The 15868-nt window shown below is 35.1% G+C and overlaps 1 pseudogene; it reads left to right on the forward strand.

The window, feature by feature from the left end:
* The first annotated feature begins 393 nt into the window (after nt 1-393).
* Nucleotides 394-4574, forward strand: LOC124959367 (olfactory receptor 4C46-like; annotated as a pseudogene).
* Nucleotides 4575-15868: the final 11294 nt, after the last annotated feature.

Below are 15868 nucleotides of genomic sequence, written 5' to 3' on the forward strand. Positions count from 1 at the left end.
AAAATTACAGTATCTATGGAAAACTATGGAGGTTCCTTTAAAATTTTCAAAAAATAAAAGTACACTTTACCAAGATAATACCAACACTCAAAGGAATTGAAATCAGAAGCTCACAGTCATGTGCATTCACAAATCCCTTAAATGCTATTCACAATATTTTAGATTTGGAAGAAACCTAAATTTCAATCAACAGATGACTAGAAAAGAGTATGTGATATGTGCGTATAATTAAATATCCTTCCATCATAAATAAGAAGAAAACCCTTCCATTTCCAACAACATGGATAAACTCCGAGGATATTATTAAAAAAAAATATGCCAGAGCAAAAATGCAAAGGTTACCACTTATAGGATAAATGTAATGTAGACTGAGTCACAGAGTCACAGGCTGAAATGAGCTGCAGAAGGGGGGAAGTGGGAGATGTCAGTCAACACATTGAGCTTGGATTGCACAACATGAGTAAGTCCTATAGGTCTACACACCAGATCACTAATATTGTCAATAGAGTAGGTATGCATTACAGTTTGCTAAGAGGGTAGATCTTGTGTTAGAAGTAGTTATCACAATAAAAATCATAAACAAGGAGTTGGGAAGACACTTGCAACTGAGATCAGATATGTGATTGGGGAATTTTATAGCATAGATTATGATGACAGTTTCAAATGTTTACAAATATCCCCCAACACATCCGCTCACATATTTTATGTGTGTACAATTATTGCCTGTGAACTATACCTCAAAGAAGTGATTTTTAGAAATGAAAAAACAATCCACAGGGGGTGTTAACTGGAGATGAGAGGAAATAAAATTAATGTACAGTCTTTGAGAAAATTATATGTGTGTGTTTATTTATGTATTATGTATATAACAAATGTCTTTCAACATGTTGAAAACATTTAAATACATACAAGAAGGAAGTCAAAACCACTGTAGTCTAGTTATAGATAGAATCTTCACAAAAGATGGCCTATAAATGGTCAGTAAATATATGAAAAAAATTTACATCTTTGGTGATCAGGGAATTTCAATTTAAGCATCAAAATAATTTATGACTATCTTCTAGAACTACTGAATGAAAAATAATTAGCAATACCAAATGACAAAGTATGGAAAGCCTGGAACCCTCTCATTGTGTTTTAAATATCTTTCCAAATTCTTCATGATGACTATTAATCCACATTAACCAACTCATGAGTCCAGGGACAACTTCAATTTAGAGCCTTCTGGGATTCTGGCTACTTCAAAAACACTATGAAAATTAGGAAAAGCAGATTTTGGATCTAAGTGCTTTAAAATAACTGCCATAACATTTAGACATTCATTGCTTAGGCTCTCAAGCAATCAAGAATGGGTTTTCAGAAATGGTTTAAAACTGATAAGATAGAAGTCCCTCTGTGATAGGCATCACTGGGAAGTCTGGACCACTGGTCCCCAGGCTGAACTTAGGTCACCATACTACTTACATGGCAGTCAGCTTTCCTAGCAAACCAGGTTAAGACACAGAAATGTAAGTCCCACTAGTTTATGTCCTACGTGCAGGAAATAAGATGTATATTCAAGAGTGGGTGATATTCAAACATACTGCCAGGACACCCAATTCTAAAACAAAGCCATTCCAACAAGGGCATGACTAACTCTTGGGAGAAGATGCACAGCTACAGGCAAGGAACCTGAGGTTTTAAGGGAACATCTTTAAATATTCTGTTAGTGTAAGATGTAAATATTCCTTGTTGTATTTAATGTTTCCAGAGAAAGACTCCTCTTGTGCAGTGACCCACTGAAATGCTTTTCCTCTGCTCTTCCCACATCCTGACATGATGAACTAGAACCAGGTAATGAGGATCATTTCTCCATAATAGTGAATGAAGTGACTTTGTTCTAAATTCAAACCTTGGGATTTCTGTGAAATCACTTTGTGCTTTGGTGAGCACAAAGATGGAGTCTTATAAAGACATTTCCTTAAAACTGTTTGATTTGAAATTGAATTATCTGAGTAAGTTTATTTTAACCCCATCTTATCTTTCATATTCAAAGATGCTTATTCTAAGAGAATTTATTTGAAGATGCATTTGTGCCTGAAAACACTGAAATTTCACTAATATCACCTGACACTGCAAAGGTAGGTTTTCAACAGTGATGATACTTATTAAATATTGCTATTTTTCTTATACAGTTAGCTTTCTTTGCTATACTTGTCAAATACAGTCACAGAAAAAATCTCATCCTTACCCAAAATTTTCAAAATAGTTGTAAAAAAGTCATTAACCTAATTTAACATTAGACAATTTGGGACTCACACACAAAAGACCTAAATGTGAATATTAATGGACACAAGTCATCACTTGTTAGTCCAAGCACAGGCAAGTGGGACTCTTTCTGGCATCAACTACTATGGATAATAAAGTTCTCTCTGGCTTCTCTAAATCTAATTTTGGAAATCATTCCTCCTCAGTTTGTTGCAGAGTCCAAAGTTTCTTTGCTGTTCCTCAAACTATCAACTGTTTCTCTAATGAGTATGTATGCAGTTATACGAGTAGCCAGAAGTTCCTATATTTATCCCCAGCACCATGATGGATACGTTCATATAACAGTCAATTCTTGTAACAAATAATGAGGTGGTAGTTATTTTCAAATAATAGATGATGATGCAAGTACATGAAGTGGCAGGAAATTCACCCCAAGTAAGAAAATCTGTAATGAGGGTCTACAAAATCACTTCAAAGACAGGAAATGTTCAGAAAGATTTAGATAACATTATCATTATTTTTTAGAACTGTAAACCTTAGTCTCTGACATCATTTCCTTACATGTTAAATTTATAAATAATGCCAACCACAAAGGTTATTCTAAATATTAAAATGAATCATGTGCACATAGCCCTTGGTACTTTGGAATGCATAAAATACACATTAAATTTTTCAATATCAATATCTTTGTATAGTGATAAGACTTAGTCAGTAAGTATCATAGAATATATGTAGTATTCCTTTTATACTTTCTTTAATTTCCATCATTCTCCATGTCAGCTATTTTAAGTACTTTACCTGTGCTTCCTGTTTCTTTCTTCCCCTCATTACTGAACCTCACACTGCTACATCCAGGACACACAAAGTTCTTTGTGAAAATAGTAACCTAGATTCCCCCTTCCTCAAAATCCTTGTCATCTTTCAACCATTCTCAATTATCTCAATTATCTTTTATCATTCTCCATTTTTTAACAAAAAAGAACAAAATTATTTACCTGTGTTGAGATATCAATTACACTCATCCTTTACCTCCCTTTTTGGGCTGGGCTGCCACAATGTGTGTAATCTCTCATGTCAATTCAGGTTTTGAGTCATTTCAGACAATTTAGTAAACTCAGATGGTAGATCAACTAATGTGTGCACAAAAGTTCTTCATCTGCACGATATTTGCAAAAACTCCACAGAGGAGGTAATTGGATTAATCTTTAACAATTTTGAGTTCTTTTTTCCACTTGAAGAATTAAAAAATATATACAGGAAAGAAAAGAAACAATAAAACATAAGATCCCACAACTTGGAAGAATTCAGGCACATATTAATTATTAGGATGGAGGAATATAAGTAACCGAAGATTGTTATTATTTTCAGGTTATGTAATTAACCTTTGCATGAAGTTATAGAGAAAAAGAACAATGTGACAGAGTTTGTTCTTCTGGGACTCACAGAAAACCCAAAGATGCAGAAAATTATATTTGTCGTGTTTTTCTTCATCTACATCATCTCTGTGGTAGGAAATTTCCTCATTGTGATAACCATAATTGCCAGCTCACTCTTGGGGTCCCCCATGTACTTTTTCCTGGCCTATCTCTCCTTTATTGATGCTTGCTATTCCTCTGTCAATACTCCTAAGCTGATTAGAGATTCAATCCATCAAAAGAAGACCATTCTCTTCAATGGATGCATGGCCCAGGTCTTTGGAGAACACTTTTTTTGCAGGTGCAGAGGTCATTCTACTTATAGTGATGGCCTATGACCACAATGTGGCCATCTGCAAACCCTGGCACTATGCAACCATCATGAACTGAAGAGTGTGTGTCCTACTAGTTGGAGTGTCCTGGATGGGAGTCTTTCTCCATGCCACCATCCAGCTCCTCTTCATCTTCCCACTACCCTTCTGTGGCCCTAATGTCATCGATCACTTTATGTGTGATCTGAATCCTTTGCTCAATCTAGCCTGCACTGATACCCACACTCTGGGGCTCTTTGTTGCTGACAACAGTGGGTTCATCTGTTCATTAACCTTCCTCCTACTACTGGTCTCCTATGTGGTCATCCTGCGCTCCCTGAGAAACCACAGCTTAGAGGGCAGATGCAAAGCTCTGTCCACCTGTATCTCCCACATCACAGTGATTGTCCTGTTCTTTGTTCCCTGCATATTTGTGTACATGAGGTCACCAGTTACTTTGTCCTTTGATAAAGCAATTGCTGTATTCTATACCATGATAACTTCCATGGTAAATCCCTTTATCTACACTTTCAGAAACGCTCAGATAAAAAATGCTATTAGGAAATTATTTATCAGTAAAACTAATTCAGATGATGAATGATTGTGCCTAAAACCCAGAAGCTATTCAACTAAGGAAAAGATGCAAAGACGTTTTAGAGCATATCAACAAAATATAATTATGACAAATACTAAAAAATTGTTATTTATAAACTTTTTATTAAGAAAGAAGAAATTGGTTTGAAAAATGGAGTTGACCTAACCTAGGACCATGTCGTGTATGTTTGGAAACTTTTTACTAACTCTGGGCCTGGTTTTCTAACTTTATCCATGTATATGGATTCAAAGACTTTCCTCTAAGAAAAAGAATAGAGAGAACTCAATGTACTGGTGATGAGCAATAATCTCTATAACTGTCAATACAGGTAAGCTCTACTATTTTACCTGTAGGGCTTTTTACATATAGGACACTGACAGAAAGAGACAATTATTAATATAAGTATACTGATGATCCAGTAACCAAAATATCACTGATTATCAGATCATTCTCTTAACTACTATGATATACTATTACATAATGATGAGGAGAAGTTCCAATAATGATACTAGGGAGCATTTTTTAGAAAAGATTGTGCTTTGTGTATTTTAATTCATATTGATTCTCTATAACCAAAATTAAATCATTTTCATTCATATCCCTCATAATTTAATATATCAGAATGTATGGTTTTTGTGTTTCCAATAATATTATGGTATCTAATTTCTTTTGGGCAAAGAACAAGTGGACATTTATTACCCTATTGTACATAGAAAAGATTCAACCATGTTTCTAAATTTTCTTTTAGTCATTAGAACCAGGATATTCCTCATGTCACCATAGGCTGATAACCCATCAGAAGCAATAATGAATAAAATACAGAAACAAAACAGTTGAATGTCAAGGAGGAACTCCTTTTCACTAAAGGTGCAGCTATAATCCATAAAGTGCTTGCCTGGTGACTGCCAATACTTTCCATAAGTAGCTCAAAGTCTGGCAACCGATGGATACTGAAGAAATGAATAAATGTATAAAGTAACATATAAATTGAATAAAACTTCCAGTAAGAAAAGAGTAATAGAGACTAGAGAAATAGTTTCTACCTTTGTCTCATTCTGACTCAGTGGAAAATCCTAGACAGAATTCAAAGTACATTATTTTCTTTTACTATTGTATAAACTGAGGAATGAGAAAATCTTGGAACTTTGTTGCTCAGCATATGAAAATAAACTTTACATTGATATTCCCTCAAGAAGATTTTATTACCCTATGAATATGAACTATTTATGTTTTTCCTGTTACTTTGTGATCATATTTTATTATTCAAAACTTTTTTTTTAAATATGAAGGTTTGTCTACACACAGAGGGACGTTAAGATTAAATATGTTTCACACAAATCTTCCTTACCTAATTAGTAAGCACATAATTTTGGGTCTAATGTATATGCATATTGAAGGAGGGGTTCTGATGTGGTTAAAATGATGATTTACTTCTTCCTTTATAGAATTTAAAGTTCATTTAGAGGCTCCTGGAAAGAAGTAGAAAATTATTGCTGAGTGCTATAAATGTTAAGATGAACAAGATGCTATGAAAATATACAGAAGGAATTCCTAAAATCTGGTGTTGGATCAATAAAAGATTCTTGGAATAAAAGATATGAAAAATGGCACCCATGGTATGGTTTCAGTAGAGGGAACAAGCAGGAGTTGGTTCCAAAGCATCCCTAGAACAGGGGATAGAAAACAGTTTAAAAAAAAAAAAACTCTATGGAAAAAGTAATCAATTTAACAAGCCTGGGTTTATTTATCTCTTTATTGAAAGCCCACTAGTGCTAGCCACCAAGTGCAGGCAAAGCTACTATAAAGTTAGCTCTTGTAACTCTTCACACACAGGAGTAAGAAACAGACAAGATCTGCAAGGTCTCATAATCTTGATACAGCTTAATGGTAAGGAACATGAGGAAACATCAGAAGTATTTTTAAGTTAGTGAGTGATGTAGTTAGATCTGAGTTTTATCTAACTACCTCAGATTATAGTAAGAAGAATGGGATGAAGAGGGCAAGATCAGCAGGAGAACAGAAGATGGTTGTATAGATCTGAGTGTGAAAGAGTGGATGTTTAGACTCTGGTCCCCTGGCATGGATTATGATAAACTCTGTTAAATCCAGCTCAGATCCTCTCCACCAGGCTAGGATGCCTGTGAACCAGCTACTGAGCCCATGAACCAGCTACTATGAGTCTGGGTTGCCAACAGTTGACAGCCCTGACACTCTCTGGACAATTTCACTAAAGAAAATGCAAGATTCTGCCAGTGCTTGTGACCCACACTGCAGGTCCCTGAAGTGGACAATAAAACACTACCACAGGTCTACAGAAAGGATGGGTCCCCTGTCTCCATGTGAAACCATAGTACAATGCACGCTCCAGAGTTATCATGGTCCCAGAATGACACCAGACTTCCCCTGATCTTATCAGCTTCCCCACCCCTGCTTCCAAATGTCACCTTCATAGAAATTCTCACCTCACGTTCTGCATCTATAGACTGAACACTGATATGGAAAGAGAGAGACAATTCCCAAATATTTGCTGGTAATTCACAAGAGAATTAATATGTTAGAAAGATAAGAAACAGTATTTATGGGTGAGATCCAGGTTCTGACTTCCATCACTAGATAGATGAGGGAACTGAGAAGATGGAACTTTGCAAGTCAAAGAGGCTTCTCCAAGTCAACTAGAGTGCCTTCTTACTACCAGTTGCTATTTTCTCTCCACCCCCCATCAAAGGAATATCCTACATGACCTGAGGAAATTATAAAGGCCAAGTTGCTCTGAAAGACAATATTGTCTCCCATCTCCCTTCTTTACTTCCAGACTTATATCTAGATTCAAGTCCCAGCAGGACCCTAAAAGAGACATAAAGTGTGACCCACGAATAGGTGCAGACACTCCAGAGACTTACATGATTTCATCATACAGGAACACAGGGACACATGACATAATACATATTGAGAGTGTGTGATAATATTAGAACAAATGTACACTTGGATCAGGTCAAACTTATTGTTACAGGCATAGTAATCTAAGTTTATTGTTTTACTGTTACACTTGATTGAGTTAGGAAGGATTCATTTTGGCTATTAGCTACCAGAAGACCAAAAGGAAATTTTCCACAGTGAGTGAAACAAAAATCCTTAGACATTCTGTATCTTAATATGAGGAAGGGACTCAAAAGCTTAGGGGAATTGGAATGTAGCTCAATTTACCATTTAAGATCTACTCACCCACCCTGAAATAGAACAAGAAACATATTTTTCATCACAACTATAGGAAACAAATTTGTGAAAGGAAAGCTGTTATCCTTAAAGAGTTCTGTAAATGTTATTCCCTGTTGGTGAGATTCTATGGTGGGAACTATGGAGCCTGAACTGAAAAACCTAAGTACAAAGTGAGTAATTATATCAAAGGTTTGCAGTGACTAAGTGGCAGTACTCAACTTTCAAAGGTACTGGGGATGTGATTACCATTATGTAAAACAGAGTTAAAGCAGAAATCAGAATAATGTGATTTAGGAAGAACTAGTTGTGTATAATATTGCCAGAAGTGAGATATATAAAAAATGTAATCTATTTTTACTTTTTTTAAGCAGAAAAATTCTGCAATAAGTAAATGAAAGCCAAAATTGAATCACAGGAACAAAAAGTCATGATCCATAAATCAACCTCCAACCTTGAACCAGTCTATAGATTCAGAACCCTTGAGTTGAAAGTGAAGTGGATCTACTTGAGGTAGGACCATAATATGCTGCCAAAAATTTATGTTCAAATTTTTCTCCCAGTCTTCTCCAAGAGAACCTAAAACATTTTCAACAGCAACTGAGCAGTGCAATAGTTTAGACATTGCTGGACAACTTTACTCTGGTTAAAAACTAACACTAATTCATGGACACCCAAAACATCACTATGATTTGCCTGTGCAAAATTAGTTTGGTATGGGTAAATTGAAGTCAATTACCACAAGCTTAATCAGATAGAGGCTCCAATTATGTGTACTAGACATGGTTTCATTGCTTGAACAAATTAACATATATACCTGGTCTAGCAGTCAGAAGATCTCATGGAGTTCAGGTGATTAATGGAAGTAATAATTCAGGTTATTTCTTTTCATGGAGCAATTGGCTATTCAAACTCATTTGGTGGCTATTTCCCCAATCTTGAAATACAAAATTGAATGGACTTAGCAGTGGTAGAATCTCCACACAGACATCATAAACTATGTAGTAAAGAATATTATGGTGGGAATGGCAAAATGGAAACCAGTAGAACTTCCTCTATCTAGGAAAATAGCCCACCAAAAGAAGGCCTGTATTAGGATAATAAATACACTATTGCATTACACATATAAATTGTATTCCTGGAAGAATTTCAGAGGTTGCTGTATCATGAAATCTTGAAAGATGCACCAGTAGTGATGATTACCACAAATTAATTCAACTCAACTATTGGCCTGTGCAAACAACAGATGGTTCTGAGAAAATGATAGTTCATTACCATAAGCTTAATTAGGTGGAAGCTCCAATTATAGCTGCTGTACCAGATGCAACTTGGTTGCTTCAACATATTAACACATTCCCCGGGTACATGGAATGTAGCTGGTGATCTGGAAAAGTCTTTTCCTTACCTTCCCATAAAGGATCACCAGAACAGTTTGGTTTTAGCTAAAAGGGTGAGCAATGCCTACTTCAGGGGTATGTTCATGCTATGACATGAATCATGTCATAACTTAGTTCACAGGTATCTTGTTGACTGGTTCTTCCTCAACATATCATTCTGGCCTGTCAGATAGATGATTTTATGATGATTCTATCTGTTACATAAGAAGAAGCAACTACTCTAAACTTATTGTTCACACGTTTGAGTGTGAGAGACTAAATCTGACTAAAATTCATGAACCACCTACCTCTGCTAAATATCTAGGAATTCAGTGGTGTGAGTTATGAAAAAAAGAAGTCTTTCTAAAGTGAATGATAAGTTGAGGCATCTGGTCCCTCATACACGGAAAGAGGCACAATTCCTAGTGGATCACTTTAGATTTTAGAGACAACCTATTTCTCATTGGGATGGATTACATCAACCTAATTACACAGTGACTCCCCCACCCCCCAAAAAATTCTAGTTTTGAGTGGGGCCCAGAAGAAGAGAAGTCTCTATAATAAATAGCAAATTTCTGCCACATAGACATTATTATTCAGATAATCCAATTGTAAGTGAAATGTTAGTGATATAGATGGGTCCTGAAGATGAATTTCAATATAAGACCTTAGGAACTTTGAACAGATTCTTGGCATCCTTCATTGGTAGCTGTTACACTTTTCAGATACAAATCTTGGCCAGGTTCTCCTTTCCATCTGCATATTACAATACCTGATATAATCAATGTATATAGAGGAAAGTTAAGTTTTGGCTCAGAGTTTTGCAGGTTATAGTCCATTTTTAGTTGGCAGCATTACTTTGTCCCTGTATGAGGCAGTACTTCATAGGAAATGCATATAGTATAGAAACATTGCTTAGATCAAGGTTAGGAAGTAAAGAAGAAAGGGAAATAGGTGGGAATCCCATCCTTGTGTATTTATATCAACTTAAATACCCAATGTAAACATTATACATTATGAAATATGTATGGAAATATAACAGAGTACACCCACTAGTATATAATATAATTTGTATAATTTTTATCAGTTCAACATAAAATAAAATTAAATAAATAAAAATCAAATGGGCAAAACCTTGAATCAACATTTATCTGAAGAATAACAATGGCCAACAGCTAAATAAAGAGAAATCCAAGTAATAATTCAATAATTATCAGGAAAAATGAAAATTCAAATCAAAACAGACTATCAACTCAGTCTTATAGGAAGTATATTGTAAAAATAGACCAAAAATCAACAAAAAGAAATAGAGGCAACAAAATAGTGAAAAGGAAAAAATTGTCATTGTTAGTGTGAATGCAATATTGGTTCTGTCTCTAGGGAAAACATTGAGGTCATTCCTTTACACTATTGCAAAAAAAAGAAAAATAGAGCTATACATAATCTAGCAATGCTATTTCTGGGTATGTAGTCAAATGAATTAAAATCAGGATCTCAAAGTCATATATGCACTTGAGACCATTATGTGTTGTTCACAATAGCCAAGATATGGAAGATCATTGCATAAAGAATATCCAACATTTGTTTATAATGGAATACTATTCAGGCTTAAAAAAAGAAGAAAATTCTTCTATTTACACAAAAATGAATGAATGCATAAGATAATATGTTTAGAAGAAAAAAAGGTCTAGCACAAAAGGAAAAATATTAATTGACATTTATAGAATAAATCTATAATAGTCTGACTCAGATTCAGAGAGTGAAATATCAGTGGTCATGAGCTGAGGGAAGGGGAAAGAGAAGTTGTTAGTCAAATAATACAGGCCATTTGTGCCATTGTGTTCTAGGCTTCACTGTCATACTTCAGACTTCTGTGTTGCTCTGCTGTGTAGGTACTGAAGATCCCTAGGACTGTTCCTGGAAATGGTGCTACACAAGAAAGAAAGCATTTGACTCTGGATTTTCTTAATCTTATTTATCTCCTGTAGCATAATATTCTCTATTTCCATATGTTTACTGGCAAATGCCATAATTTAACTCTTCTTGAGGGAATCCAAGATGGTGGACTAGAGGGAGGCTGACTTCCTTGTTGCTCCATAACTTGGGTTTCAAGCAGAGGAAAATCTGTTTCTCTCTGAGGCAGTCTTTGCTACTCATGTATCCCTTGCTGTTTACCCCATTTATCCACCTCTGATCACCTGCAATCTGCTAGCATATCAACTAATTTTTGAGTGCAGATTTCTCACTGACTACTGCCTCTCATCCTCCATTTGCTCATTTGTCTGCCTGTTGTCTGCCCATCATTTGCCTTTCACCTACCAATCACTGAAGTCTCCCTGATGATCATCCACCAGTAGCCTGCAGAACTCTCACAGACTGCTAGTGGATTAGCAGCTGCCCCCTGTTGCCTGGAAGTTCACTGTCACACTACCTACAGGTTTGGATACACCTGGCTGGTGCCATCTTGGGAAGACAGCCAAGAACTGCAGGACCCCTGGCCTGACCAACCCCAACCCACATGTACTCACAATCCACACCCTGCACTATAACTTACCATTTGCCAAAATGTTTGGAAGCCAGTGTAGTTCATCTTGGATTATCCTGGAAACAAAAATTGACATCTTTAGTTGTGGCCAATCCCATCTTGAGACACCTGCTGGAGACTGGAAACTTGTTGTCAGAAACCTCTCATGCATCAGGCTACTGAAGACTGAGAGGTTTGAATAGTATATGACTGTTATAGTGTATATTATGTTTTTCTCCATTTTGAAAATTTTTAAGTTTTTGTTTATTTTTCTCACTCTATTTTCCTTTTGTTTACCTGGTTCCTCAGAGTATCTTTCTCATTTTTCTCATGCTAACGACCAACTTCTTTGGATCCCACTCTCACACTTCCTATGATCTAGTAATTCTATACATTCTTTTCTTATCACATTAACTGTTACATCCTACACCCCTCCCCATCCTCTTTGTCTCCATTAGAAACTGTAGACCTCATTGCAAATATACTGGTTATACTGTCAATAATAATTGAACTCATCCTCTCTGTTTGTTATGACTATATTGTTAACATCTTCATAGGGGCTATTCAGTTTAGAGCTACATATTGTCTGCACTGGGTGCTGCTAATATTGCTCTCCCTCTTAAAGAAGAGGTTTTGGAAACCTGCAGGGCTACTATATGCTTATAGGGGGAAAATGCAATACCCCATGTACACACTGCTAGAGGGGAAGATATGGGAACAACATGAAAAAACAAAGGAAGAAAGTGTTCCAAACAAACCAAGATTCTATACTAAGAGAATCCAATGACAGCATGGTAGAAGAAGTGTCAACAAAGGAGCTCAGAATATTCATAATTAAAATGATTTGTGAAGCAAAGGATGAGATAAGAGCAAATGCAGGCAATGAAATAAACAATCGAAAGAGCAACTACAGTAAACAAAAGATTATTTCAATGAAGAGATAGAGATTCTGAAAAACAAAAAAACAGTAATCCTTGAAATAAAGGAAATAATAAACAAAATAAAAACTCAAATAATACAGAACTTTAGCTACACAACATGAATAAGTTCTAGAGTTCTATACATATTAGTGTTTACGCTTATCTGTACTATCTTCCATACTTAAAATTTTGCATAATAGATCATATGTTGGGTTTTATTATCAGAGCAATATTAATAAACAAGAGGTGAGGGACCCTTCTGAAGATAATAAAATACGTGATTGGATGATTTTATGATTTAGATTGTAGGGACAGGTTCATATATTTATATCCATCTCTGAACAGCAAGTTTTATATTTTATATGTGTATATTTTTCTGCATGATAATTACACCTCAAACACGGGTTATTTGAGAAATGATAACAGGATCCTCAGGCTTTTAGTAAATTGTGTGTATATGTGTTTAAACATTATATACATGACAAAGACCTGTATCTGTGATATGCAGAGTACTCTCAACTAAATAGGAAGAAATTAAGAGCAAATACTTTAAAATTATGCAAATATATAAATAGAATTTTCACAAAATATTATCATTAATGAAAAATAAGAATATGAAAAAAATGCCTGCAGTTAGTCATCTGGAAATTTTAATTTAAAGCCAAGACAATTTATACTTTTGAATTTCACAGAATGACAAAATGGAAAATAATAAACAATGCCAAGTGACAAAATATGGAGAGATTGAAACTCTCTTTCTGTGTTTCAAATATCTTTCCAAATTTTTCATGCTGCTTATTATTCCTCATTGACCAGACCAGGACTAACTTAGAGACTTCTGGGGTTCTGGCTACTTCCAAAACACTACAAAAATTAGGAAAAGCAGTTTTGAAGTTATCTACTTAAAATGCCTCTCATTAAAGCTATGTCTTCACTGTTTCAGCTCTCAAGCAATCAAGATGGGTTTTCAGAAAGGTTTAAAAATGGTAAGAAGAAAGAAGTCCCTCTGTGACAGGTATCATCAGGGAGCCTGCACCTCTGGTCCCCAGGCTGGACTTAGGCCGCCATGCTGTTTACATGGCATTTAGCTAGCAACCCATGTTCAGACAGGGAGAGGCAACTCCCACTTGTTTATGTTCTAAGTGCAGGGAATAAGATCTATATTTAAGCATGAGTGATTTTCAAACATAATGCCAAAACATCCACTTCTAAAACAAAGCCTCTCCAACAAGTGGATAACAAATTCCTGGGAGAGGATGCACAGTTATAAACAAGATATCTGAGATTTTATGGGAACACTTTCAATATCCTGAAAATATTCCTTGTTGTAGTGGATGTTTCCAGAGCAAGACTCCTCATGTGTGCAGAAATCCACTGAAATGCTTTTCCTCTGCACTTCCTACATCCTGCCCTGATGGACCAGAACCAGGTAATGAGGATCATTTCTACAAGGTGAATCAAGTGAATCCATTTTGAATTCAAACATCAGGATTTCTGTGAAGTCACATTAGGCATATGTGAGACTGAAAGATTTAAACTCATAAAGACACATCCTTAAAAGTGGTTGATTTGGTATCGTATTATCTGAGCATTTTTTCTCAATTCCATTTTATCTTTGACATCAAAGTATGCTTATTGCAAGAGGAACTCATTTGAAGATGGATTTTTGCCTGAACACACCGAAATGCCACAAAAATCTTCTAGAACTGCAAAGGTAGGTTTTCAACACTTGTGATGCCTATTAAATATTGTTATTTTTCATATGCAGTTAACATTACTTTTCTATATTTGTAAAATGCAGTCATAGAAAATCTCATCCTTATCCCAAATTTTCAAAACACATTCGTAATACATTATTTGTCTAATTTATTATTGAACAATTTGAGACTCACAGAGATGAAGCACTTTCTAAAACTCAGCTGTCTAGCACTAAGAACCATTATTTAGTGAAGACACATATCAATGAATAACATAAATTAATCTTGAAGATGGAAACAATATTAATGCAACTCTTATATAGAAATGACTTAAATATGATTATTAATGTTCATAAATTATCGCTTGTTAATCCAAGCACAGGCAAGTGGGACTTTTTCTGGTGTCAAATCCAGTGTATAACACAGATCTCTCTGGCTTGTTTAAAAGTAATCATGGAAAGCATTTCTCCTCAGATTGTTGTAGGGTCAAAAGTTTCTCTGTGTCATTTCTCAAACTGTCAGGTCTGCTTCTCTGCTGAATGCATGCACATTTATAAAAGTTGATGAAATTTCTTTTATGTATCTCCAGAACTGTGGTGGATATATTCATATAACAATCAATTCTCTTACCAGATGATGAGGTGGTATTGTTTTTCTCAGTTTATAGGTGATAATATAAGTGTGTGAAGTGTCAGAAAATGCACCCCAAGTAAGAGAATCTGCAACAAGAATCTCCAAAATATCTTAAAACACATGAAATATTCAGAAAAAAATTAGATAATATTATTATTGTTTTTAGAACAGTAAACATTAGTCTCTGACATCATTTCATTAACTGTTAAATGTACAAAATAATGCTGACCACAAAGTTCATTCTAACCAATAAAATGAATCATGTTTGTATAGTACTTGGCACTTTGGAATACACAGAATTCACATTAAAATATTTCAACATCAATAATTATTAAGTTCTTGAATTTAGTAAGTATATATTATGGGTTATTGTATAGTATCTCTTTTGTGTTTTATCATATTTCCATCATTATTTATGTCAAATATTTTAATACTCTGATACATGGAGCTCCTGCCTCCGGCTTCCACTTTACTGAATTTCCCTCAGCTTCATCCAGGACACATGAAGCCCTATATGAGCCAATATTCCCCTTATTCAAATTCCTTAGCATCCTTTCACTCATTCCCAATTTTCTTTTGTCATTCTCCATTTCTTAATAATAAATAGTAATTTTTTTGCCTGTATATGGATATTTAGTACATTCATCTTTTACCTTTCTTTTTGGTCCAAGCTGTTACTGGCATAAAGTCCATTATTTCAATTCAGACTCAAAGTCATCCCAGATATGTAAGTGTACTCAGATACCTATAACCTGATTTACAGAATCCTTCTCTATATATTATCTTTCAATAATCACTCATGAGGCAATATGACTAATCTTCAAGAATTCAGAACCCTTTGTTACATCTCAAAAATAAAGAATTGCAACCACAAAAGTAAACAAATGTCATAATATTTCACAAGTCAGGGGGATCTGGGTATTTAATATTTATTAGG

This window comes from Sciurus carolinensis, chromosome 11 (assembly GCF_902686445.1).
Source record: "Sciurus carolinensis chromosome 11, mSciCar1.2, whole genome shotgun sequence".
Classification (NCBI taxonomy): domain Eukaryota; kingdom Metazoa; phylum Chordata; class Mammalia; order Rodentia; family Sciuridae; genus Sciurus; species Sciurus carolinensis.